A 27,662-nucleotide genomic window follows, 5' to 3' on the forward strand; every position below is an offset into this window, starting at 1 on the left:
AGCTTCAGGAGTATACTGTAGGCATAGCAATTGAGATGGGGATTATAGCTAATCATTTTTAGCTTTAGGATGTAAGAACTGAACCTATGATGGCCAGACCTGGATAGCCTGGTCTATGTAAACAGGACAATCCCATGGGCTCTGCCGTGTGAAGACTTCCTTGGGAGGTCAAAAATGCTCAACAGCTCGGGGAAGAAAAGAGAGGTGTTTTCAGGGCCTCTGGCCATAGAGTTGTTTTGCCTAGACTGACAGCAATGAGCTACAAAGTGGCCCTCGGGTGGCCCAAATGAAGTGTAGTTCAGTGCTCCTTGCTGGAGAAGTGAATGTCAACTGCTCCTGCAGGGCATGTTAGTCTGGTGCTTGACCAATGTATTAGAAAGGAGATTTGCTTTTCAAGGGTGCAACCTGCCCTTGCAGAACAAACCTGCTTTCTTTTGTTTCTTCTCTTTCACGGATAAGCACAGGAACCTGTGGTGGTCACAAGATCACTTCAGCAACGTCCTGACTCAAGCAGCTTGTTGCGTTGTTTGTAAAAGTCCAATTTTCTTTTTGAGGAAAATCAATGCAGCTCATTACCTAGCTGAGAAAAGATCCCTGTGTCAAGCAGCTACTCATTCCACTGGAAGGCAGCCCCTGAGCAGGCTCAGCTGCTTCTCAGAGGCTGGACAACAGGCTGATAGCCTTTCTCTTAAATTATCCCTTCCGAATTAAACTGCCCCACTGAGAAGACTGATCAGCTTCCTGCAGACCACCAAAGAGCTGCTCAACAAGTGAACACCACCAGCCTTGGGCAAAATATGCAATGGAAAAAAACCCAAGAAAAACAACACAAAAGACTTTTGTAACGGCTGCTGTAATGACTTTGAGTTTTCATGCTGTTTCCACGTTATATCCTTTCTTCTGGGCTCTGGCTACATCATTTAGCATTTTGATTTCAGTGCTGGGATCCAAGATTTAGTATTATGAGGCCGACTGACAGCCAAGCATTCTTTGTCCAGGCTGTCTCGAGTGGTGAGACTGAGCTCAGGTGCTTGACTCAAACGTAGGATGAGCTTGAGACATTTATGTGAGCGCAAAAGATGTTTTAAAGCAGCTTTGGAGTCTGAGAGGGGTTGAGGCTGTTGGCTAGGCAGTGCTTTTGCCTAACGTGTGTGTGTGTGGCCTTAGGGACAGCACTGTTGGTCAGTGTGTTAATGCAGGACCTGGCTCGGGAACGTACCCCAGTAAATACATACTTTGACTATTTACATAAACTATAGATAGTGAAATTTGCTCCTTGCTGCAGCCCAGCTTCAGGATCCTGGACCCTGATCCCTTGTCAGAAGTTTGCTAGTTTAGAAAGCTGAAGGAGAAATTGTTCCTGTACAAAACAGAGAATGGGGAAAACCCCATATGTTGTAGCTGCTGGGGAGGAGATTCAGGGAGTAAATAGTCATCATCTTCATGTTTTTGTTTGAGATCAGAATAAGGCTAAAGGAAGTTTATCAGGGGCATTTCACTGCAGTAAATTAAGTAACAAGGTCAGTGAGATAAGAGAGCCAGTGTATGGAGAATTACTGAGGAGGTTATCTAAGGGTTAGGGTACGCACTCAGCTAAGCAGGAAGAGCTCTAAAGAAGAATGCAAAGCTGGTAAATTCTGTGTAACAAATTCTCTGCCTTGACTGTTTGCAGGCTGCTCTGAAACCAGAGCGGGTAACAAAATGAAGAGTGAGGTGTATTTTGATAGAACTATCAGCCAAGAAGTCTGTCTTCTCTCCCAACATCACCACTCCAGCCCTTTGTGGTGGTTGCTCTTGAGAGCAGATTTTGGATGCATGAAGTGCTGATGATCTTGGCCCTTCCCTCTCCATCTCTTCTCCATAAGGTGGTAAGAGGCTGCTTACCCCCTTGCACCCTAGGGTGAGCAGAGTGCTCAGCCTTGGGGAATGTGTCCTGGCAGCAGAGAGTGGAGCGATGCTTGCAACAGCATTTTGCAGTGCACTGGCCTTGAAACCAGCTCCTGTCTACACACATGCAGCACCCAGTCAGGGAAAGCACAAATGAAAGCTGTCCTCATCACCACATGCTGTCCATAAAACCTCTTCTGTTTTGAAGCCCATCTCTGTTTCCAGTTTTAGCCTGCACTGAGACCTTGATCTCATGAGCTGTCTTTAAGAAGTTATTCCAGAGTGTAGATAATTTTGGGTTGTGGAGACTGTGAAGAGATGACATTGCTTGTATTACCAGACTCCTCTGGTGTTTCATGACAGCTGTGATTGCAGTGCATAAAACATTAGTATTTGACTGTAATTACAATGGCATGGATGGTGTTATGCCTGAATAGCTGATTAATCATCTGGAGCAATGAGTAAATATGGGAGATTTTGTGATAATTAATATGTAGAGCTGAATCACAGTTGGCTGAGTGAGTTTGGAAGTTATCAAGACAAATGGAGAGGTGTTTGGCAGCTTTAGGCTGCAGGAAAGATAAACAGGTGGAGCTCTTGGGGCAGTTATTCTCTCTGATGTGAGCTCCTGCTGACATGACCCAGCTCTAATCCACCTCAGGGAGCTGCATTTCAGTGGTAAGTAGCTAAACTGTTAGAGGCAAGTCGGAGTTATAGGAGATATTTTGGTGTGTAGGGATGCTCAGTGATGCCTTTTCCTCCCTTTCCCTTTTCAGATTCCTGCTAAGCGTCGCCTATGACTTTCTCCCATCACAGGAAATGTATGGCCCATTTTTTGTGGGCCATATAACAGAAGTAGGAGGCACTGGAGGCTGGTGGATTTACTGAGATTGAGAGTGTTGGAGGATTTGCATGGGATGGGCATGTCTTGAGTATGTATTTGCCCTTAGTATATTTGGCATCCTTTTTTCTAGTCTACCTCTTGTTTTTCTGTATGACCTTGGTCCAGAGTCTCCGTTTCCCTTCCCATCTTTTCCTTTCAACACTGTAAAGTTTCTTGGGCAGCAACTGTCTCTTCCCATTACTTACATCAGTCACAACTGAAACCCAGGCTGTGCTGTTTAAAAGGTCTGGCTCTGAGGATGGAGCCATTTAAGATTGTGGGATGCAAAGCTCTTTCCTCCTTGCAGTGATTAACCAGACAGCCCTGTGCCAGTATGTCTGCAGCTACCCAGGAGTGAAGGGAGGAGAGAAATTCATTAGTACAATTGGATTAAATACCTGCTGTGCTAGGGAGTTGCCATGATGGCTTAGTGCCACTGTTGTCTCCAAGCAGGTGTAGTGGCTTTCTGGTTCTCCCTGCAATCTGGGTCACACACATTGAAGCAATAGCAGTACAGATTGCCTGAAAACACATCATGGTTCTGCTTGTGGGAATTTACAATTCAAATCAAGAGAAGGTGAAGCTTCTCTCTTCTGTTCTGTGGTGATTTTACAGCAAAGATCAAGATGAAATATTAAATGTCCTCCACAATGTAATTCTATCTGGCTGGTTGCAATCAATTCCTTCTGCCTCATGTAGTTTGCTATTGCTTCTCCCCTTCCTTTTCTTCCTGTAAAGAGACATGGGGCTGATTGTCATCTCCTCTGTGTGCTGGAAATGAGATATTGCCGGCTTCCACATGGACCCACCAGCTTAACAAGAACAACTTATGGAAATGAATTCTCATCGAAAGCCCCAAGCAATGTAGTTTGTTGCAGAGAGACTGGACTCCAGTTTTCATAAAGCCTAAATCAATGCTTCATCTATGAGGCTGCAGTTAGACAATGGTATCCAAAGCTCAGTCTATTCCAGGCAAGTGCCTCTTTAAGAATATGATATATTAAAAAATATCCTTTTCTCTTTTCTCTGAGCATAGGTTTGTAAAGGTTTTATGAAGCAGAAAGCTTCATATGAGCTTCTCCCTCCCTGGTGAAAAGACCAAGGTTATTAATACACTCACCAGCTTTTTCATTCTCTGCCTCTAAGCGATGTCAAGCAATACTCAGGACAAATCCCTATTATCAGGTGCACAGGTATTATTATTACCAGGCCTCTTGGGGAAATCAAGAGCGCTATTTGATACACCAGTGGTGAAGCATTAGAGTATGACACTCTTATTCAAGGAAGAAGATAGAGGGCCAGAGAAGTGGCCCCAGTCTCATTGGTGTGGCTAGGGACACGCACACAGTCCCAGGTGCTGCCTCTGCACCTCCACTGCTGTTAGTGGGAAGGGAAAATCTTGAGCACGGGCAGGGCTGATCAACAGCTTATCATCACACATACACTTCTGTGTTTTGCTGCGTCAGTTCCTCATTGCTGTTGAGTAGTGGATTCACAGAAAAATCCAGAGACCATTTTGTAGAAGACTCTTAGTGCCTTGGGAGTGACAAAGTGACCTGGGGATTAATCCCAAGAGACCTGCCTTTTGCCTTCACAACCACCCCACAATATTTAGTTTTGCAGCATTTTGTTTATAATCACCTCATCGCCTAAGTGCTACTTAGAGTTCAGCGCCTCCTTTTGCAATGAGAAGCTCAGCATCAAGAGACAGACCAGACTTTGATTTCCGCTTGTGACGAGGAGAGCTCCCAAATCTCAGTTTGCGCAGAGTAATTAAAGGTGATGGAGGCAGGAAGACAGAACGCGTGCACGTTGTTTTCTGTTTGCATGATGGCATTTTCCAAAGCTTTCTTTCCCACTTCATCCTTGACTGGTATGCTACCGCTGGTATGAACAGGAAAGCCCACAGGGTTCAGTGCTGAGTCCTTGGGCTCTCTCTGCCAGTGGCTGCTAGGAATGCCAAGCTAGTGATACAATAGATTCATTTATCAATGAGGTGTTGCTGTTGTCTTCAGGGGAGTCTATACCTTGAGCAAATACCTCCCGTTAGTGTGACTGCAGTACTCAAGTCTTCCTTTCTAAACAGTTGTCTGTCTGGAATGGCAAAACAGCCAAGCCATAATGGCTGTACTTAGGTAACTTTCAGATTATTGTTAGCTTATTTTTAAAAAGATGAACATAAGCTTATGCACTTCAGTATTAGAATGTACCGAGAAGAAGGTTTGAAGTAAAGTCTAAGGTGTGGGGAACTTGTAAGGACAATAACATACTTTATTGGAAAGTATTGGAAAACTATTCTCCTTCTGTTGAAGTTTTGTTTCCAGACACAGAAATCCCATTGACATATCCTATATGTCATGGAATATAAGACTATACGTTGTAGTATTTCAGTACCAGGCAAGGTTACACAAAAGTATTCTTCACTCTCTTTGAGACAGGATTGCTTATTCCTTGTCTTTTGTAACATTTTACCTAGCAGAGGGCTCGTTTTGAATTTTCCTGCCTCTGTTTAATTGCCCATATATCTCTGCCCAAGCCTGGCACTGCTGGTGGGGTTGGGACCCAGTCCTGGACCTGGACGAAGCACCTTGCCTTCTTTTTAAGGGCTTCACACTTTGACAGGGACACTTTCACAGCACTAGTTGAAGGAGAGCTGGTCTCTGCTTCAGATGTGAGCAGATGTGAGCCTGCAGGCTCCAGGGCTGTTACCGACAGACTTCATCAGAAACAAAAATTACCCAGGAAAAAATATAGATAATGCAAACACATGACACAACAGGAGGAGTAGCCTTAAGTACCTTAAATTAAGGGAACTGAAAGTCCTTCCCCTGTACCACAGCATTTTAGCATAGCCATTATAATTAATCTTTTTCTAATATATAATAGTAGTCAAAGAGAATACAACACAACCTGTGCTTCTCTTGCTGATGTGTATCCAGGAGACAGAATGGATTTAAAGTAGGGTGATCTTTGTAGTCTGGTAGAAATAAAATCCTGAAAGCAGGAATTGGTCAATATGGAGAGTGACAGGTAAAAGTAGTACAAATACCTGCTCTAAAAGCACTGGATATAATCCCCACAGGCACCAGGGAGCTGTTGACTGATCAGACAACAGTGCACCATATGCTTGTCTGTCTAGTAAAAAAAAATAAGCAAGAAAGAGAGAAAATCTCTAAGCACAGGGTTGGTAAGTGACAAGCGTGCATGCTGGGGCTCTCTGGAGTGGGGGAATGCCATAGTCAAGGCTGTGACTCATTCCTGAACGAGCAGGACTAAATGGCATGGAGGAAGCTGCTGGATGGGTTTCATGATGGGACTGGCCAATTGGCCATGGCATCTATCCCTAACTCCTGTGCTGCTGTACAGCCTGCTCGGCAGTTTTAACATGCTGAGTAGGTTTTGAAGAGCCAGCCCTTTCTCCTATGTGCATCTTGGAGGCAGCTCTCTCCACAGTGAGGACAGTAAGTGCAGCAGAGTGTTTGCAGAAGACTCTGCCAGCCAGTCTCCTTGGCAGGCAGGACAGGTTTAGCATGATCCTGCCAGCTGCTAAGTGGGTCCCAAAGGGATCAGGCACCTTCTACAATGGCTGGAGGAGCTCCGTGTCCAGTAGACTTGGCTGTAACCAAAGGAGCAGGAAATGGCAAGAGCTTATACTTCAGCTAGAGACAACCACCAGCTGTTAAACTGACCTGTGGGAGAACCCATGTGCAATCCGCAGCAAGGGTTACCAGTCCTGCAGGAACCAGGAACTCCTGTACATATGTTTGACCATATGTTTCAGATGCAGGGACTGTGAGAATGAAGACGTTAGGCCCACTGTAGGGGAGGATCTGGTTCGAGACCATCTTAAGAACCTGAACATGCACAAGTCCATAGGACCTGATGAAATCCATTTGCGGGTCCTGAAGGAGCTGGTGAATGAGGTTGCTAAGCCACTGGCCATCATATTTGAGAAATCATGGCAGTCAGGTGAGGTTCCTGACAACTGGAAAAAAGGAAATATAACCCCCATTTTCAAGAAGGGGAAAATGGATGACCTGGGGAATTACAGACCAGTCAGTCTCACCTCTGTGCCTGGCAAAATCTTGTAGCAGGTTCTCCTGGAAAGCATGCTAAGGCACATGAAAAACAACAAGGTGCTTGGTGACAGCCAGCATGGCTTCACTAAGGGCAAATCCTGCCTGACCAATTTGGTGGCCTTCTATGATGGGGCTACAGAACTGATGGACAGGGGTAGAGCAGCTGATGTCATCTACTTGCACTTGTGCAAAGCGTTCGACACTGTCCCACACGACATCCTTGTCTCTAAATTGGATAGAAATCAATTTGACGGATGGACCACTCGGTGGATAAAGAACTGGCTGGATGGCTGCACGCAAAGAGCTGTGGTCAATGGCTCAATGTCCGGCTGGAGACCAGTAACGAGTGGTGTCCCTCAGGGATAGGTGTTGGGACCAGTCTTGTTTGACATCTTTGTCGCTGACATGGACAGTGGGATTGAGTGCGCCCTCAGCAAGTTTGCCGATGACACCAAGCTGTGTGGTTCGGTTGATACCCTGGAGGGAAGGAATGCCATCCAGAGGGACCTTGACACACTTGTGAGGTGGGCTGATGCCAACCTCATGAAGTTTAACCAGGCCAAGTGCAAGGTCCTACACCTGGCTCGGAGCAATCCCAGGCACAGCTACAGGTTGGGCAGAGAAGAGATTCAGAGCAGCCCTGTGGAGAAATACTTGGGGATGCTGGTCGATGAGAAGCTGAACATGAGCCGGCTTCAGTGTGCGCTTGCAGCCCAGAAAGCCAAGTGTATCCTGGGCTGCATCAAAAGGAGCATGACCAGCAGGTCGAAGGAGGTGATCCTGCCCCTCTACTCTGCTCTTGTGAGACCTCACCTGGAGTACTGTGTGCAGTTCTGGTGTCCTCAACATAAAAAGGACATGGAACTGTTGGAACAAGTCCAGAGGAGGGCCACGAGGATGATCAGGGGACTGGAGCACCTCCTGTGTGAAGACAGGCTGAGAAAGTTGGAGCTGTTCAGCCTGGAGAAGAGAAGGCTGCGTGGAGACCTCATAGCAGCCTTCCAGTATCTGAAGGGGGCCTATAGGGATGCTGGGGAGAGACTCTTCATTAGGGACTGTAGTGATAGGACAAGGGGTAACGGGTTAAAACTTAAACAGGAGAAGTTTAGATTGGATATAAGGAAGAAGTTCTTTAATGTGAGGGTGGTGAGGCACTGGAATGGCTTGCCCAGGGAGGTTGTGAATGCTCCATCCCTGGTGGTGTTCAAGACCAGGTTGGACGAGGCCTTGGATGACATAGTTTAGTGGGAGGCACTCCTGCCCATGGCAGGGGGGTTGAAACCAGATGATCTTAAGGTCCCTTCCAACCCTAACTATTAAATGATTCTATGATTCTATGTTTCTAAGATCATCTCCTTGCTGACTACTGCTCACTAGGCTTCTTTCCTCTTCAATCAAAACTTTAAGATACTGCTATTTATCCATACAAGCATTGGCACGTATAAGACACACTCTGTACTGATTCAACTCACTAATCTGGCAGAAAAATTACTACAGCATGCAAAAGTGGTTTGGTTTATGCTGAGATAATAAGTTGAACTCACCCCAGCTTGGTTTGCACAGGTGATATGGAACTCTTTTTCTACAATGAGGTGAAGCTAATTCTTATCTCCAATTTTAGCTCATCTGCATGATTCTCTTCTAAATTTCTTTTTGGTACAGGTGGGTAATCTACAAAATGGACCTCTTGCCTTTTGCTTCCTGTGCTTGGAATTGTTTTTTTTATCACTGTGAATGGAGCCAGGACTGAACATTTTCTTCTCAGCACCACGTGGAAAGTCCTGGGAAGGGCGAAATTGTGGTTAAATGAAGAAATCAGTCTCTTATTCATCTGAAAGAAAGGGACTGACTGTTAGGCTGGGCACCAACGGGTTATGTTTTTCCTGAGATTTGTATCTCCCAGAGCTGCTTAGTGAAGTTTTTCTTTCAGCAATGATTTGTCAGTGCACAGTGTTTTAAATATACTTCCTGCATGAGTACTGGTCTGGTCAAGTGGTGCAGAGAAAAGCCTTCCCTGTAGGGCAGATCCTCTGCTCCGTCTTCTGGACTGCCCCAGTCTTTTAGTCACTGCAGAAGGGTCAGGACTTGGCTTGCTCAAGAAGGACCCAAGTAGGGAAACAGCTCTGTTGGTGTAGTGCTACAATGGCTTCTCACAGCAGTGTCTTGAGAGCATGGCAAAAGGGGCTTAATGCTAGTAGGACCCCTGACTGTGGAAATGTTCCTGATAGTGGTTGCTTTCTCTTTGATCAGACCTCAGCAGTTCTTCTCTGCTACCAACTCTTTTTCTGCCTTCTTCCCAAAGCTCCTCTGAAAACCTTCCCAGAGTTATATACCCCTTTTCCCATGTTTAGCCTCTATCTCTCTGCAGAGATGCCTGGTGCAAACTGCTTCTTTTGGACTGCAGCCTGTGAACCCACCTACAATCTGATGCAAGTGCAATCATTAAAGGCTAATGGTGCTCCATTGTCTTGAATTATTTCTATATTGCACGATGTAGTGGAGAGCTATCAAACTAACCGTAAATGAATTTAGTCAGCACAGTAAGCAGTTTAGCTAAGCTACCATGGGGCTATTAAAAGGCTAATTTACCCCCTCTAGAAGAAGATCAGAAGAGACATATCTTAATCTGGTGGATGTAATTAAGATGTTCACGCAAAACTCAAGCTGAGCTACATTTTCCAAAAGAAGCCAAAAATTGATCCTGAGTAAATATACAGAGTAGGAAAAAAAATAAAAGTGTGAAGGCTCTTGCTTTGTAATTTAAATTTTATGAATCCTAGTGCTAAAAGGATATTTTGCATCTGTGTTTAATCAGCAGGTGCTACTCTGGGCACACAGATATAATAGAACCATTGGCAGTGAATGTGTCCAATCTGATACTGGAAATAGGAATCTTGCTTTTAGGGGAGAGGACACCTGAAGCAGCTTTACCAAGGAAAGATGTATGTGTTTGAGAAGCACTGAGCTCGACAGGAGTTAGTGCATGATCAGATTGTGGGAGGAGCTGTATGTGATCATGATTGCAAATGCAGGCAATCTCTCATTCAACAGCCTGAAGGGTACGTGGGGTGAAGCGTAACTGAATGGTCAGGTGATCCCTGCAGTGAAGGCTTTTATTCCCATTCCATTTTATGAGTATTCAGCATGGTTCCTCCATCTATCATAGTCTGCATTAGATATGGAGGGACGAAATCACCCTCATCATTTCTCCTCTCAGTTTGAGAACTGTTTGTGCTTTGTTTAATTAAAACATGGTGTGGTTGTTTTCAGGAGTCACTAATACCAGGATTAATCTGAAGCTAGTGTACAAAGAGCGCATTCTGGCACCTCTGACAATAGGCTTGCTGTGACTTTGATCTCAGATGTGACATCCAGGCTGGTGGACAACATTGTAGAACTGCACAACCATTGTCCTCTCATCAGAGAAAGCAAAGCTGAAGCACTGAGCATTTTATGGATCAACTTCCAGTGAGCATTCATGGATTTTTAGGGAAAGCTTGTGCAAGACCAGAAGGGTAGGGATGGAGAGAACCACAAAGCAAAAGACTGACTCACTGCTGCCAAAGAAGCTGAAGGAGAAGAACAGAAATACCACAAATACAATTCTTTGCAAGGCAGCTTGGCATCATGGGTAGCAGACAACACAACTTTTCCCCATATAAATACAGATGGACAGCATGACGGGACAGCAGTGGATAAGGGACCATAGGTTAATGCTGGTAGAGCCTTTTCTACTCTTGAGCAATGGCAAAGACTATGTTTGGTCATTAAACGTGGAGACGTCACCGCATTCCAAGTACTGAGCGCAATTATGGATGCAGTAGATCTCTTGCTAGGACATGTGCATGGGAAAATGTTTCCCATAGCTGGAGAGATTTCCATGTAAAGTTTCCTTCTCGTTTTATGTGCTGTGCCAAGGAAAACAGCACTGCAGCAAGAGAATCTCACAGCAGAAAGAAGCGAGTCCATGAATGAGTCCACCCTAACACCCATAATGGGCATGAATGCATTCTGGCCCTTTGCATGGGGGAACTTTGGACATAGTTCTGAGCTGAAGCTGGCTGCTGTTGATCCTATCTCAGAATAGAAGATAGAGAAAGCTATAACAACCTTCTTGGCAGTGCTGGAAGAAAGAAGGGAAAGGAAGGGAGGGTGGAAGGACAAAAGGAGGCAAGGAAAGACATAAAGAGACAACCCTTTAAAGAAAAGCTTACATAAATCCCTGTGTTACTGCACCAAGACAGTCAAGTGAGAAAGTTGTGATTAAAGTTCATTACTCTTAGCAAACTATGGCCGTTAATTCTCCCTGGCAGGAATGCCTAAGGTTGCAGCAACATCCAGCCTGTGGCTCTGTGTGCTGGAATGTAACACACAATAGGGTACAAATACTTGCTTCAGAGATGTTAAGAAAGTTGAAGAAGATAAAAGCAGTGCCATGGGAGAAAGAGCAGTTACGTGGGCATGGTGAACAGCAAATCACTGACAAAGATTGCTTCTCTTGGCATCAAAGTTCAGTGGTGCATCCATAGGAGAAAACTCCTCTTCCAAGGATGACACGAGCTCTGCACTATTGTTTCCTAGCTCTTCATCTTTCCTATGTTGCCACATGATTTCTTAGCCATAAACCACTTTATTAGCTTAGTCCTTAAATGCTTCAGGAAGAAAATCATCCTGGCTGAACAAACCTCCCTATACTGAAATGGCAGAAGATCTGCTGAGTCTGGTTTAATCCAAGAAGTCAATAAGCTTTTCCTCGCTGCTCCAAATTGGGATGGTAGTACTTACCTAACAGCCTGAAAAGGGGATTTTCTCACTGAGTTTTCTCTCCCTTTGCTTTCAGGTCCATTCCAGCTGTCTTCCTGGAAAAGGAAAAGAAAATATCCTGCCCTCCACAGATAGCAACTCCTGTCTTTCAGATCCCTTTACTCCCTAGATTACCCTAGCATATGCCTTGTGGTTCAGGGTTTTCAGACCAAATCAGGGATCAGAATCTAAATTTCAATAACAGAGCATCTTCAAAGGGAATGCCTGATCTTTTCCTCTGATATTCACACTTAAGGCCCCTGCTACTCTCAGCTCTAGCTATGGAGGCTGAGAGAGAGGAATGCTCTCTCACAGAGTGCACCCTTTAGCCACTCTTGATCAAAGCCTGGATCAAAGCCTGACAGCTGGTATCCATCCAGAAGCAAACAAATAAATGCATAGGTGAAGAAATGAGGATCTGAAATTTGCCCTTGGGTAGCCAACCTTCTATATTAACGCCATGAGTATTCTCAGCTGTTAAGTAAAAGCTGAGAAGATAAATCCCAAATATAAGAAATTAAAATCAATAAACTCATCGAGTCCTCCGTGTCACAGTTCAGACTCATAAAGAGATACAACCACTAAATCCCTACAGTGTTGCTCTTCCACAATTGCACACATTAAGAAAAGGGAGGAAAGAGTTATATGAAACATTTTTCTGGGTATAGGAATCAGTTATCTTAATGATGTAATATCAAAAGGAAATATTGTCTCATTTAGAGATCTACCAGCTACAGTCACTACAATACTCCCCAAAGGATGGTAATTATTCTCACGGATGCCTAGAAATTAAGAATTATACTTTCACTATGTTTAATACCGTAGCTGTACTTTCAAGGATCATCTATCTTAGTAAAGCTTTGGGGATCTAATTCAATTGCTTTTTGTCTGTCATTGCTTATTTATAAAACACATATCCTTCTGGCTGTACTGTGTTCCAGTGGATCTCCCAGAAGCTGGAAGAAGAACTGATGAACAAGAAAGATCTGATTTGCTCACTGTGGCTCTGTGACTACATCCTGTCCTCCACTGCCTTGTTCTGCAAAGCAAAGGACATACCTAAAGAAACGCATGTGCCTCGTGCTCATCAAGCCACATGGTAAGACAGAGACATATACACCTTTTGATACTTTAGGCTGATTGTTTTGATAAGATCAACAAGTTGAAATTTTGGCACAGTTAGAAACACCTGCAATGTGTGAGACATTTGTTTAACTGTGTGCAGACAAAGAATAATTTATAATGGATTATATGGAACAACTTTCCCTGAGGCCCCAGAGTAACACCGAAATTGAACAACTATGCAAAGACAGCTGAAATGCAGCCATTCCTCAAGTGAGACATCGTAGCGCTTGGGGCTGTCACATGCATGTGTTTGTGCTAAAGACAAAACATCAGTGTAACATCTAAGGCTGAGAAAAAAAAGACTTATAAAACTTCCCAGCCAAATTTCTGAGGCGTGGTGGCCACCAAGCTCCTTGATATCACCCAGGTTTGTGCTGGGTACATTTACCATTGGGTGAGGTACTTGTGCAGTGTTGATGTGCAGGTGCCAGTAGGGCATGAAAAGCTGACGTGGACACTTTCACTTGGGCTTTACACGCACCCAGTATCTAGTAATAAGTAAGCAGTGCTGGGAGCAAGCCCAAGGACACAGTGCCATGAGAAGAATGCAACATTGGAAGGCAGATCTCAGAAAGTACTGCAAGGAGGCTAAGGGAAGAGGGGATGTTGGTGGTCCCAAGGATGGATAGAATGGGTTGCAGAGGAAGGAGATGCTGGGGAGAGGAGAGGCACTGAACCCACTTCTGCTGCTAAGCTTGTAAGCACATTGTTACTTCTCTGAGCTGTGTTCCAACACAGCAGTTAAAAGTACTAGAAGTATGAAAAATGGACTCAACTTGAAGGTCACAGGTACTCGTGTTGAATTTTATGTCACCTCCTGTATGTTTAAAATTAAATGTATACTTAAGCTCTTTCTGGATGGGAATGTTAAATGATACGAAGCATCAAATATCAAGCTAAGAAGTGCGTTTAGCGTCTCATCAACTTCCTATAGAAACTAACTGGCAGTGCCTTTCAGCCTTGAAAGCTACCTCTCCCCATAGCTTAGAGTGTATTGTTCTTATTAACAGACCACAAGATGGGTTTCTTTTGAAACATCTGATGCCTTGTGAATAATTTTCTTAATCAAAGTGAATAAGCAGGAAGCACATATTTTACCCTTGTTGCTATGATACTGTGACATTGCATTTTTTACTCAGCTGCTTTTGTGGTTTTGTACGGTTCTAGGAAATACATAAAGAAATTATTCTGGAGAAGGGTTTTATATGGTGCTGTACGAGTTTGGATTCAGCTGTCTACCAGATGCTGAGTCATAAAGAGAGACAGGGATTTTTCAGAGGTAGTGGATTATGGATAGAGTTTGTGGGATTTAGTAGTTATTCTCATTGAAAACCAGTGATTTAAATCAACAGTGATTCTTGCTTGTCCAAGATCACTGTCGGTTACAATTTGTAGTCAGTGTGGGAGAGCATCTGACCCTGGCACAGCACCAGCACCAGCTGTACAGTTGCTGGTACAGGTCTTAGGGCAAGGGACTGAAAACCCGCTAGTGCATGTAGGGGGAAAAAGATGTGCTGAGAGTCAGTGAGTGAATAAGGGAAAAAACTGGACAATTTTCAAACATTTATTGATTAAATCCTGCCCAGTCTCTTCATGGAGCACAGCTGCCTGCTGTAAAAGTTGAAAGCCAGTGCAGATCAACAGCAGAACCATGCAGGGAGAAGGGCAGCTGTATGGCTTCAACAAATGCAGTGATAAATGCGTATGCCAAAGCACAGACCTCTGGGCGTTCCCAGGTGCTCCCAGGGCTGTGAGCTTGGGCTTTGCCACCGCACTACAGCCATCAGTCCTCAGGGGAGCATCTATTGCAAGGAGGGATGGAGTGTTTCCCTCCACCTCTAATTAGTGTAGGATTCAAGCCGTGTTCCTAGGCTGGCTGGATTTCTCTCTCTCACACACGCATGCATGCACACAAACAAAATGATGATGATGGCAAAACACAAGATGGGAAGTGCAGCTGTCAGGAATTTCTTGGCTCATGGGAGGAAGATGGGGAGCAGCCAAGAGAAGAGGAGGGCAAATCCCTCATAAAGGAAAACAAAGTAGCCAGAAATACAAAAACCCCAGGAGGTCCTTTAAGGCTTGAGAAAGTGGAAAGAAAACACTGTAGAGGGGGAGGAGGAGAAAGAAAAGAGAAAAAAGAGTGAAGCTGGGGAGTTTTTGATGCCACGGGATAACAGACCTGATGGCTGTGTGCTAATTGTCCTTGGTTTATAATAAGCATCAAACTTCAGCCCCAGCTGCATTCAGATGAGCCGAGAACACGTTCCATAGCGCTTGTTAGCGAATGTTGTTTTCCTACTGAAACATTTAGTGATAAATGGGAAATGAGCTAGTGATCTCTATGTCCATCTTCTAACAGAAGCGAGTGGCCACAAACCCAGAAGTTGTGAGATTCCCAACTGAACTGCTCTGCTTTTATTTCTGCTGGAGAGCACCATCCCCTCATACTGATAAATGTGGGACTGAACGTGTGTGAGGCCACTAGCTGTGGGCAACTGGAGGGATAGGATGGAGAAAATCACTCTGGCTGCTGACTCTCTGCACTTGCAAAGAGAATCATGACTACAAAGTGTTGTAGTGACCTCTAAAATATGTGTCTGACAAAAAGGTTATTTAAAATAAAAGGCACTTACTAGTTATGGAACAAAGCAGCAATTTAAGTTCAGAGAGACCCCGAGGACCACACAAGGTTTCCCTTGCTACACTTCCATTTGCAACATGCAGGGAAAAGAAGACTGGAGGAGCTGCAGTCATCATTGCCCTATGGGGTTGCTGAAGCTGCATCACTGAAAGAAGAAAGACACAGAAAAAGTCGGGAGTGAAAGAGAAGCAGGAGGATGAAGAAGGTGCTGACTCGGAGGGAGCCCCACAGGTCCTTGGAGTGGGTCTGGATCTACCTGGTCCTTGACTGCAGAGTTGAGCCTGAAGGCAAGTCAGCTGCTGGAGGATGCTGAGAAGTGCCTCAGAGACCCCCAAAGTGGGATCACAGGGGAGAGAGGTCAGTGCTAAGCACATGCTTCTCAAGGTACCTTTCTTTCTCTTTTGTAACTTTCCAATTTAGCAGCTGAGAACCTGATTAACCCTTCACTGTGCTGGAGTACCTTTTGTTTCTCAGCTTGTTTAGGCGCATGCTGCCTGAACCAGGATCAGCCCAAGGCTTTCTGCTCCTCTGGAAGCAATGAATGTAAGGCAGTGTGTGCAGGCTGCAATGAATGTAAGGCAGTGTGTGCAGGCTGCACACTCTTTAGGTGCCTGCAAACCAGGATGCATTAGGAAATGGCCGTGGCATCGTTATAGCCATTAGGCTACACCAAGACCAATCCATCAGCCTGAAAGAGCCACCCCGGTGATAGTGCCATCAGCCACAGTTCACAGACAGAAATTACAGGCAGATTTATATACCTGTCTATGTTGGGCTAGGGATAAGGTGTTGGAGGATAGTTCAGTATGCCTTTTTATTCACTTAACAGGGACAGCCTCACAGGCTAAAGCAGATGGCCTCGTTACTAGGAAAAAAAACAAGGAGATTTGACATGGGGCTGACTCCAGCCTGGTACTTCAATGTTGGTTTTAAAGAGTAAAATGTGTGTAAATATGTCCTCTACAAGGTGAGCCACTTGTGTCTCTGCCTTTTGTGTGGGTGTAATTGCAGCTCCCTATCTGTACTGAAATGCACCCTTCTACCTCTCACCTACCCTCTCCTGAGCTCTCAATCCCAGATGCTGAGTTCTTTCAGTACCTGACAGGTACATATGAAATGCAGTGTTAGTTCAAGGACATGCACTAATAAAACAAACATATCACAAAAAGGCACCACCTGGTCAATATGCTTAACATTTAGTCCAACAGATAAGCCCAGAAGGAACTTATGAAACAACAACAGTTGTTGTGTTTACAGAGTAGTTACGCGTTACTGAGCAACTCAGACAAACAGGATCTATCCCTGGTCAGTCCTCCCTTGCTATTATATCACTCCAGGGAAGTGTGTTTTATTCAACTGTCCATAGAGCCTGGCTATTAATAGGGGTCTAAAGTGCACCAAATTGGCCATTGGCAGTTCCATTAAGATGCGTAAGTACATATTACTCATTTTATAGTTTGTGTGTAATCTGAGCCTTCCAAACTCCCCTTGGAAGTCTTAGCTTAGTTATATATTATCACCTTAAGCAAAGGAGATGCAGTTCAGAGGAGTCTTCTTGTTGGACTCCCTGCTGCAAGGTGTTGGGTCTAAAAGTCTATGTGCTTTCAGGACACAAACTACTACAGGATATGAAAGTGTGGTGGAGAAATACTATGGCTGTTGTTGTCGGCAGCCGACTGTGTTACAATTGTCCAACCCAGTCCAGCTTTGCTTTTATTCCATCCTGTGTCATGGTTGTCAGCCCATGGGACAGCTTGTGGCAGCTTTGATTTGTAGTTTTAATAGAGCAATAGGAGAGGACTCCAGGCTAACTTAGACTATTTTGAGGGCTTGCTGACAAGCCTCCACCCTGTGCTAAAATATATAGTCCTATCAGCCATGGTTTCACCCCATCAAGTATTTCTGGTTTAAGAAAGAACCATCAAAAGACAACCTGCCTGGCTGTCTTTTGTTTTGCCCAAGCACACCAGGATTGTCCACACTGCTGCGTGATTGGTCCTAGTCTGGCCGAGCAGTTTCCCAAACAGAGAATCTGGGTAAGCTAATGCTGGCAATATGAAAATCATTTTTCAGAAGCAGACTATGCCTTCAGGAACAGAAAAACATGTTTTTTTTGTAAAGACATAAGTACCTAAAATATATACACTTGGATTATGATGCTCAGGTTGTACATACAACTCTCCTCCCCTCTGGCTATACAAATTCTGAGGACCCTGATCACCTTGGCATGAATTATTGAAAGGAACAGAATGAAAGCTTAAAACCAAGAAAACATGTCTATGAACCAAGATGCTTTTTAAGCATCTCATTGATTCCCTCTTAACCGTATTGCCTGCTGCCTCCTAAACACTGCAAATAGCCCTTAGTTCCATTAGCTCTGTATGTGAATGCTTAAGCTGACCACTAGCATCCTGTCACTAGGAACAAACTTCCTTAAGGGGAATTATTACACAATCGTGGAAGTTTTGTACTTTTTCTGAGGCATCCAGTGCTGGCCACTCAGTTCAGACATGCTTCTGGTTGATAAGGACTATTGGCATGGCAATGTGGAAAAGGATCTTCTTTACAGCTGTCTTGAACAGGAAAGTAGTAGTAGTATTAAGTAGAATTAGTACAGAAACAAAGCCAGAGGTTCCTCTTTTTGTCTTGAAGGAGCTGCAATTTAATTTCAACTGGGATGTATCATGGGAGGGTAATAAAGAAATCTGAGAGAGCAATAAGAGCTGAACAAGGCTGGAGTTAAAAGGCAGCAGACAAGTTATCTTTCCTATTTTCTGGTGTAACATGTCAAAGAACCTACTTCATGTTTCATAGCAATATTATGATCAATATTACTGATACTATAATCATATATACGATGTGTGGCATCCACAGAAAGAAAAGCATTTTCCTGTAGCAGTAGTATGTTGACCAGGCTGGAAAACTTATGGAAACCATAAAACATTTGGTGTCTTTTTGATCACATTAGCTTCTAGTATGAAAATAGGTCATGGCTCTGCTGCACAAAGTGCTGTGCAAACATACCACAACAGATCTTCAGCCAAGTTGTCATGGAGCCATCGTTTTCATTGGAAAATCAATTTAATGCCTCTCTGCCAGCTCTGTGATATTTTTTTGCCTGGGACAGACTTCTCAAACAACCTGAAGGAACGGTTTAGTGGGATGTGGGGAGAGGTGATGTGCTACAGATGATGACTCATGCTCATTTTTTACCTTGTCAAAACCAAGCCATACAGTTCACATCGTTAGGAAATGTTATTTCTCCTTGGGTTTTCAGGGAGCTGAGAGACTTTAGGGATGTTTGTGGGAGGATGATGATATGGTGGGTGATGACGGTGGTTTTGCTGTAAGAAAAGAACAAGGTTGTGTGTGTGCAAATGAGATTGGCATCTCAAATTATTCTAGGCTCATTGACTAGCAGTGGTGTTAATATTGACCACTCTTAGCATTGGGAAAAGGAGAGGGAAGCCAAATGTTTTTTAAAGAAAAAGAATTGGAGAGATAAACTAGCTGCATGCAGTTGAGCTCTTCGAATGGCATCTCCTGTCACATAAAGTATCACAAAGCTTTCATGGATGTTGAAAGATTTATGAAAGGGAGTGACATGGAAACAGAGGAGAAAGTTGCAGATCATGAAGTCTTGCTTGATTATTGGGGAACATAGTCACATCTCTTGCTTTCCCAAAGTACTTAATGGACCACAGTGAAAAACGACATACTACTATTATTTTTCTGTTGGAATCTGGTCTCTGTCGATTAAGTGTGTAAAGAAAATCTGCAAGGATCCTGGTAACACTGGGCAGTATTCAGACTTGCAATTGAAGCAATATATTTACAAAAGAGGAGGGGTGAAGTATCAGTCAAGAATTCCTCCTCCCTGATTTTAAATTACATTTCTGTGTACCGTATTCTCCTGTGTACAAGTAATGCAGAAAATAATGCAGCCTTCTTTTCTCTTGAACAGAAGCAAAACAGCACAAAGAGAATCCAGACCCTGATCTGTAGAAGAAATAAAAGACTGCAACTACAAATTCAGTAAAATTCGGAATTATGCAGATCTGAATTTATGCCATTTCACTTACTCCAATATTCCATTGTGTTCTGTTCTGTTCTATTTTCAAAATAATATTTTAGGTTCAGTGTGTGAAAAGTATATTGATTCTGAACCAAAATGCTGAGACAAGTTGTCAATTGATTTCATTAGTCCACTTTAAAAATGTAAGCTCAATGTTCTTGGTTATTTACATTACCCCAAAGGAAGTGTAAAAGGATTGCTTGAGGGTTTCCCTTTGACTAACGCTAAGGCCTCAATTTATCTTGGAGTATAGATCAGCTTGAAAATATTGTCTTCAATAGAGAAGAGTTACCAATGGATCATTTTGTCAGGCAATACGTGGGAAATGCTCAGCAGAGGGGGGAGCAGGAGAGAAAGACCAAGAAGAGGATCCTGATGAAAGGGAACTCCATGAAAAAGTGTAACAGGTCAATTTTGATAAGGAATCTGACCTCAAAGGTCCTCACATTGGGATAAACAAAAGTCCGAGACAGTTTTAATCTGTTATTTCAGACTACTGATATGCTGTCTCCTCAGCTACTGGCAGATTCCCAGTGTACTGAGACATAGGTCATCCTCTGTTACCAAGCTGTTAAGGGAGCAGAAATCTGCATGTGGAACTTCTCTTTTGGTTAGCTATACCCACAAAATAACACTGTGCTTCAGGAGGAGCAGCTTTTTTCTGCCCATCCCTGATCCAGGTTGACTTACCAGGTGAGGGGCAGATCTGACTCACAAAATTTACAAGCAGAAACTTGAGAAGACAGGGCAGATATTTCCTCTCCTGAGGCAGAAAAAGCCCTCTGAGTCTTACAACCCAGGGTAGTCCAGAAGACAGCAAATATGAAAAAGCTTTGTGGAGCTCTTCACTGAGTAGATGTGGAGACCTACAAATAATAGGTGGGTAAATGGGGAGACCATGGTGTACCCCTGAAATCTGGGTCAGAAGCCACATCCACATGAAGACCACAAAGACAAAGCTTCATTCTTGCTTGCTTCTCCATTTCTACAGATTGAGCTGACCCCCACCTAGCCAGAGTGCTCTGCATTGTGAAAGAAGCAGAACTTTTTGGTGTTGAAGATACTCTAAGAGGCATTAGAAAGAAAAAAGAAATAGATGCCAGGGGTTTAATACAGAAAAGGCTTCAGCACAGCAGCAGGCTTCATGAGTCATTATGTTCTTGGTAGACAGACCTTCAAACTCAGCTTTGGTTTAATTGATGTAATTGATATAATAGTAGTCTTCAGCTTGTTAATGTAGAAGGCTCAGGTATCTGGCAGTCAGGTCCGTATGCCATACATAGATATGCCTTATCTTTGCACAGTGCTTGTTAGTGTAACGCTCAGGAATGGACTGATATGTGAATAATTTCAGCAGGGCAGGGTTATTTAGATTTACTCATCCCCAAACTCGCATTACTTTTAAAAGCCACAATTCAAATTCATAGGAAACCTAGCAGACTGCACATAGGAAAGGCTGCCTCACAGTGATCTGCAGTTTTAAAGAAATTAACCCACTGGGAAGGTCTAACTTTATAATTTCTCTCCCTCCAGGTCAGTGAAGCACGAAAAAGATCCATTCCCTCTCTCAAACCCAACCCATTTACTTATGTGAAAGCTAACTTGGAGAAAGGCAGCAAGTAATAGTGTCGCAGACCTAGAAGCTGAAAGTTGTGGTCTTATCTTGGTGCCCACATTAATAATCTAATCTCTTCCAAGAATTTCATATATCAGCCAATGCTCATCACAGTTAACTTTATACAGCCATGGGGACTTATAATGGGTCCATAAATACTCTTCCTAAGTCATTGTTAAGACTGTTATTAGTTAGGAAATGATTTGGCTTTTCTGTTTCAGGCCTCAGCTACTAAGCTCATGTAATTTTTGGTTGCCTTTGTAGAGAAAAAGATGTGTAATCATCATCAGCAACAGACTTACTGAATGAGAGTTCCTTTTCTCCAGCGTAGTTTCCATTTTGCCACAAAAAGCATTTCTTGTTTTGCATAAATGTTTGAGTGGAAGTGTTGTCATTATTCTGGAAGAGATACTGATATTATTACCTTTTTAATGAGAAGGAAAATCAGATAAAGAAGAGGTTAAATGGTTTGTTTTGCTTTCTGTTAGAGTAGCAATGGGAGGTGTATGCTGGCAGATGTGACCTTGGAGGCCAGTCCTCTGGTTTCTGGGCACCCTGGAACCCTAAAGCAGCAGAGGAATAGGAGATGAGAGAACAAGTTGTCCTTTACACAGCTTTGGACTGTTTTGGGTCACAGGCTCCCGCATGCCTACAATGTGCTGTGTACACTAAACTATGCTTAAATGTCCCCAGGTCTCAGATTGCAGGGTAATGTAGCTTTGTAGCGCCTCCATTTCTTCTGTATGAGTTATGATCCCACGCCCCAAAAATGCCATGGAATTGAATTCACTTACAGTGGGAGGAGATGAGAAGTTGTAGAAGTAGTCACCTATGTACATCCCAATGAAAGACGTCTACAAGATACACTAAGAGAATACACAAGCCTGTGCCCAGAGACAATAAAAGGCCATGTTGCTGCAGTTATTGTTATTAGCTAATAGAATTTATTTTAATTAGGAATTTTTTTTTTGTCTAAATTCCTCAAGGAGTACTTTTGGACCGTCTCTGTTCCTATGTAGGTGTTTCTATCAGATCAGGGCATGGATAGAGGATTGCTGTTTGATAATCCACACACATGAAGAGATCAGAAGCTTGGAGAGTGGTGAAGAAGCAATAAGAAGTGAAGGTAAACACTTTACTGCCTTTTGAAGTGAAAAGTTGCTGAAGACAATGCAAATCTTTATGTTGTATAAGGTGAGGACTTTATTAAAGAGCAGATCATCACCATTATACTTAAATTCAAAATGTGGCAGTGCTTAAGTGTTTTCAGCTCCCATTAGCTGAATACATGATGAGATGTCACTATTTAAAGTGACTTGAAAGATGCTTTTGAGCTATTTGAGACTGACAACTTTACCACTGTCTCCTTCTGACATGGGCATGGTTATGGGGCTTCATAGTCTGCATTATTTAGAGATTTGTCTAATATCCTCATGTTTAGTTTAAATTGTCCAGGAAGAAGACTGAAGTAGAGGATATGGAGGCATGCCCACTGTACCTGATCCTGGATGGAAGCCTGACTTACCATCATTCCAAGTTGGCATTGGTTTCATTGTATTTTCAATATATAACAAAGGTACGTTTGATTTTTTGTATTTTTAATGGTTTTTGTTGTCGTGTTTTTGTTTTGTTTTAATTTTGGTTTTTTTTTGCCTTTATTTGTTACAGATCTAATTCTATTTGTGTGAGGGAAAGTTTTATGGTGCACACATGTCATATTACCATCTATATAAGAACAGTCTGGTCGGAGTCCAGACTGTTAAGTAGGATTGTCCAGCTGTTGTGAGCAAAAGGTAGAAACTGAGGAAAGAAACAGGTACAGCCACAGGTGCCTGCACTGCTTCAGTCTCTTCCAAATACAAGGATCAAAAAAAATTTTTCACATTTACTGTGATTTGATATAGGCTGAATTCACTTAGATACCCATCAGGCTGTAGCAGCTTTTCATCTCCACTGCAACAGGAAACTTCCATTTGATTTCCAAGAGACTTGAGTTTGGCTTTCTACTAAATTAAGTTATTTGAGTATTAGGGCCTCTGAAAACTGTTACTGAACTCTTCCATCCTCTCCCATCCAATTTCATGCTTCTAATTTCAGTGCTTCTGATGAAAGGGACGTTTACTAGCAGGCATCTAACTTGAACCTGATCTGGCAGGTTGCTGAGAAATGTAAGTTGCAAAACATTTGATATGAATGAAGTTCTCTCCATCAAAAAAGTCTGATGTCAAAAGTGAGGGCAAGTGTCTACTTTTGTTCTTCTTAAATACTGGATCTTAGACATTAATCATTGAACTGGAAATCCAATTACATGATTAATAATCAGATGCATTTTTTTTAACGTGGGGAGAAAAAGGCCAAGTGAAACATGAAAGTCCACTGGGAAGCACTACCAGTTAAAGCAATTAAAAGAGGCTATGGAATTCTTAATTCTTACACTTGGCTAGAAATATGATTGACTGGGCTTGACTCTCCTGGGAGTGGGTGTGCTGGGCAGTCTTTTATTTGCTTCTTAACATCAAATGCTTCTGTTTCCTTTATGAGGCATAATTAATTTTCTTTGCAAGAAACTTTACTTATTATGATATGGGTAGCTGATCAAGTTTAAAATGTTTGATCAGATTAAGCGATGCCTGTCATTTAACGTTCCCACTCACGGAGAGAAGCACATATTCCTTCCACTCTCATAACATTCTGCAGACAGACTTTCTGACAGCTGAAGTGTAGCCAGTAAATTTATTTTCCATTAGTTGCAAATTGTACAATAATATACGAAAGTAATTGCACCATAGATCTTCTTGCCATGAAGTTAGGCTCTGCAGTACACACTCATAAAATAGTGGAGCAGCAAATAAAATCACTGCATCTGTATATATTAGCCTTGCCGTAACTTTTCTGAAGGTAGTCTAAAACATTGACAAAAGTAAATTGGGAGGAACTGGGAGGAATTCAATGTTTAGTGGATTTTATAAGAGGGGCTATAGTCCATTAATAATTAGGGCTACCTTGTAGCTGCTTATGGGTCAAAGCAAAGGGATTATTGCCAACAATCTCAACATTGTGAACTAGAGTATAATATTCCCTGGATCAGCCAGGATGCCTTGAGTCTTAGTTGAAGATCTGAGTCCAAAGCAGACTGTGTTGAAGCACTCAAGGAATCTATCCAATCTAGGCAGAAAACCTCCAGGCTAAATTTAACCATTTAATGGCTCTAAAATGCTTTGAAAGTCAGGGAAACACAAATTGGAATATCTGAACTAAAAGAGGTAGCTTCCAATATGTCTATTTTAATTAGGTTCCTAGAAAAGAATAGGCAGGCACTGCACCTAAACCATTTCCTTTATGTGAACTCATCATTTAGCAATCACCACTGTATTGAAAACTGTGCCAATAGAATTATAGTTTTCCAAAGCCCGGGTCTGTCCTGGAGACAAAGCTGCCCATAACTCTCCTGATATTCTCTGAATTGTGCAATAGGAAAGCTCCTTCCTTTTTGGGGAAGGGATGGTAACAGTGATCCCATCCCACTTTTTTTTTTTTTTTTTTTTTTCCCTTTAGGCCAAATACTGTAAAATACTGTAAAGGTTTTTATTTCCAGAGAGGTCAGGGGCTGATGCAGTCTGCCTTCAAACCATGATAGGTGTTTGTACCCGAACAGCAGTGGAATTTTCACAGGACAAAGAGCATGTGCTTAAAACTTATGTATTGACCCCAAGGAATGTGGATGTGCATGTTGACTGTACAACACCTGTTCGCCTTCCTTCTTCTCCAGGTGGGCTACCAGGTCCTAAGGAAGTCTTATACTAGTGAAGAGCTCTGGATCCAGCTCTTACATTGTCCAGCTGGATGCCTCTACTTAAGAACTGCAGGCTGGATTTGTAGGAGCCCACGTCAAATATAATTTAGTACATTGTGCATAGCTCAGCAGTCAGAATGTGTGAACTTTGCTCTTTCCCAAGAGCGACATCAAGTGTTATCATTCGGGCTTCCAACCTAAAGGGCAGCATTTATAGAGGTTATTTCCAGGACCATTCATGTCTTGTGGTTTGGTGGCACACATGGAGAGGTGGATTCATGGTAGTGACCAGATTGTTATAGAAAACAGTGCAGAGGTATGCCAAGTAAAACTTATGCTGGAGAAGCCAACATTGTGCCTTCTGCTTCTGCATAACACTGCAGCCACAGACCTCTGCCAGGGGTCAGACAGAGCAGCAAGAACACAAATAACCCCCAGTGTGGGAGCATTTCAGGTGTATAGGCTTTGTTTTTCTGTGAATTGCCCTCATGTAAGCAGCGTCTTTGGCTGGGTCTTGAGCAACAGTACCATGAAACAATCATGTGACTTTGATTCATCTGGGAACCAGCCGTATACAGGAGCACTGGAAAGATATTTTCCCTTCACATCAAGACCCAGGAAGCACATTTGATTATATTCACTATATTTGGTGTGATTTGCTGCTCTCAGATATTCAGCTGCAATTAGGTGGTTAGAGACTAATCTTCCCTCGGTGCTGCCTATCAATCTGTTTCCTCACATAGCTTCTGGCATTATTCTGAACATTTTGATTAGGAAATAGCCCTGCCTTGGAGCTGCTGCTTGTGGCAAGATTTCTGTGTGCATCTCCTGTCAATATCTAAATTTCTTCTATTCAAGGTTCTTTAGAGCACTTGTCTTTCAAATGACGATTACAACATCTCTTGTCTGATTCAGAGTTCTCTCAAAACCCTCCTGAGTTGGTGACCTTGCATTAGATCTCCAAGAAGTTGCTTGTTCCTTGATACCTAATCATATTCCTTGATTGACTTTCTGTTTTTGTTTTCTCCCATTGGGTTTTCTTAGGATGTTCAGATTCACCTAGGTTATCTCCTTCAGCTTTCCTCCTTCCTGAAAAGGCTTGAATTGTTGCTGCCCTTGCTATATTTAGAATGCTTTCAACTGGATTCTGCACTCATTTACCTTCATGCTTTTCAGTTCACACTTTCATAAATAATAATAAAAGGAAAACAGGACATTTGTGATGGGGTAAGAATTTATTAGAAAAGTCACTCTGGGAATGGCAGTGGGGAAGCTCTGCTCTTGAGGGAGCACTCTTCCAGGTCATAGAATCGTAGTATCATGGAATGGTTTTGGTTGGAAGGGATCTTAAAGATCATCTAGTTCAGGTGGACCTAAAGGTCCACTAGACCAGGTCAGGACCCTTAAGGGATACTCTCATTCTCAGTGCTTTTAACTGATGAAAGAGGTCAGAAGTGGATGGGCTCCTCCTTTCCCGCATCTTTTTTCTGGAATCTTTAATGTTGTTTAGCCTTGGTCTGATATGTACACGTGGTTCAGTGGTGATATCTCCTACCAGAGAAGAAGACCTGAGTACGACACATGTAAAGCTGATTTTTATCCATGTAGAGTTCAGCCACCCTAAAGAAATCACCATCTACATGTTTATGGGGAATGTTTTGCATATATTTCATCACCCTGTTACATTCTATATCCCAGATGACGTTCCCTTTGAAATCCCCAGGATGCTTTCAGGTAGCTATGAACTTCAGGATTATTTTCAAGTATTAGTAAGAATAGATTCATCCAAGATAGGAACTATAACTTAATCTTTATGCTATACCATGCTGAAGATCACCATGAAAGATAATGGGGAAGTGATGGACAGAATCCAGGCAGTTCATTTATTTCTGCCCATGCACAAATCACAAACAAATCTCAGTCTTAAGCAGTTTTTCATTAAAATCCCATTCTCCCTCTCTAGAGTCAGCATATAGTTTGCCTGGTAATAGAGCTGTCCGGTCACTGGAAATGCTAATGTCACTCCTCCATTTTAGCTCTTCCGAGATTAAAAGGCTTCCCTAAAAGAAAAAAAAAACCAAGCCAGAGTATTGGTTATGCTGGAAAATGTGATGTGAATGGAGGCATAAAGAGATCGGGCTTGACAGCCCTAGTATTTTTGGAATCTGTAGATCAATTTCTCAGTTATACCCTCCTGCAGATGAAAAAGCATTGAATGAAGCTGTAAAGCTGGGCATTTTGAGGAGTTTAACATAAACGGACATTGTCTGCTTTGAAGTATTCCTTCCACGGGAATATTTCTAGTACAACTCTTAAGCTTCCATGAAGTATTTGTGTCTCTGTTTAAACAATTGTGGGTTGTGCTTTATCATGTTCGTATCACAGATAAAAGAGAGGTGGGAAACTGAGCTGAGTTTTAAATAGTTTTCCTCTACTTTGATGAGACATTGTATGAGATTGATTCTAATGTTCCTCTATATATTAAAGTTGTCAAATATCCATTTTAATAGCTCAATCACCTGCACAAAATCCTGCCCCATCTTTTAACCAACGGACTAAATGTTGTGGACATATACAGGATGGAAAATGTGTCAGATAAGCAAATATATATGGATTTCTTATCATAAGCATTTACAGTTACTTTAGCAATAGACAGAGATGTTACAAATGTTATAACTATACTATTGAAATTAAACCGTAGGAAGGGGACAACACAACACTAGCTATTAATCTTTGTATATGCAAAACTGTCATGAGA

General features: G+C 42.7%; 2 long non-coding RNA genes across 4 annotated transcripts in view; both read left to right on the forward strand.

Annotated features, from left to right (window-relative positions):
* The window catches only part of LOC130605540 (uncharacterized), a 271,759-nt gene that overhangs the window by 116,458 nt on the left and 127,639 nt on the right, over window positions 1-27,662 (forward strand). The gene's annotated exons all lie outside the window — the stretch shown is intronic.
* LOC130605541 (uncharacterized) lies at window positions 1,675-25,893 on the forward strand. 3 transcript variants are annotated; one of them, XR_008973734.1, is made up of 5 exons: window positions 1,675-1,868; window positions 12,594-12,751; window positions 15,505-15,778; window positions 22,567-22,687; window positions 25,820-25,893. It is a non-coding gene; the product is annotated as an uncharacterized LOC130605541 (long non-coding RNA). The 3 variants fall into 3 exon arrangements; XR_008973733.1 differs by having other exon boundaries at window positions 1,675-1,865; XR_008973735.1 differs by lacking the exons at window positions 22,567-22,687; window positions 25,820-25,893 and adding an exon at window positions 16,251-16,338 and having other exon boundaries at window positions 1,675-1,865.

Source organism: Pezoporus wallicus, unplaced genomic scaffold, assembly GCF_028554395.1.
Source record: "Pezoporus wallicus isolate ANWC-B61680 ecotype Strahan unplaced genomic scaffold, APGP_CSIRO_Pwel_v1 contig_3365, whole genome shotgun sequence".
Classification (NCBI taxonomy): Eukaryota; Metazoa; Chordata; class Aves; order Psittaciformes; family Psittacidae; genus Pezoporus; species Pezoporus wallicus.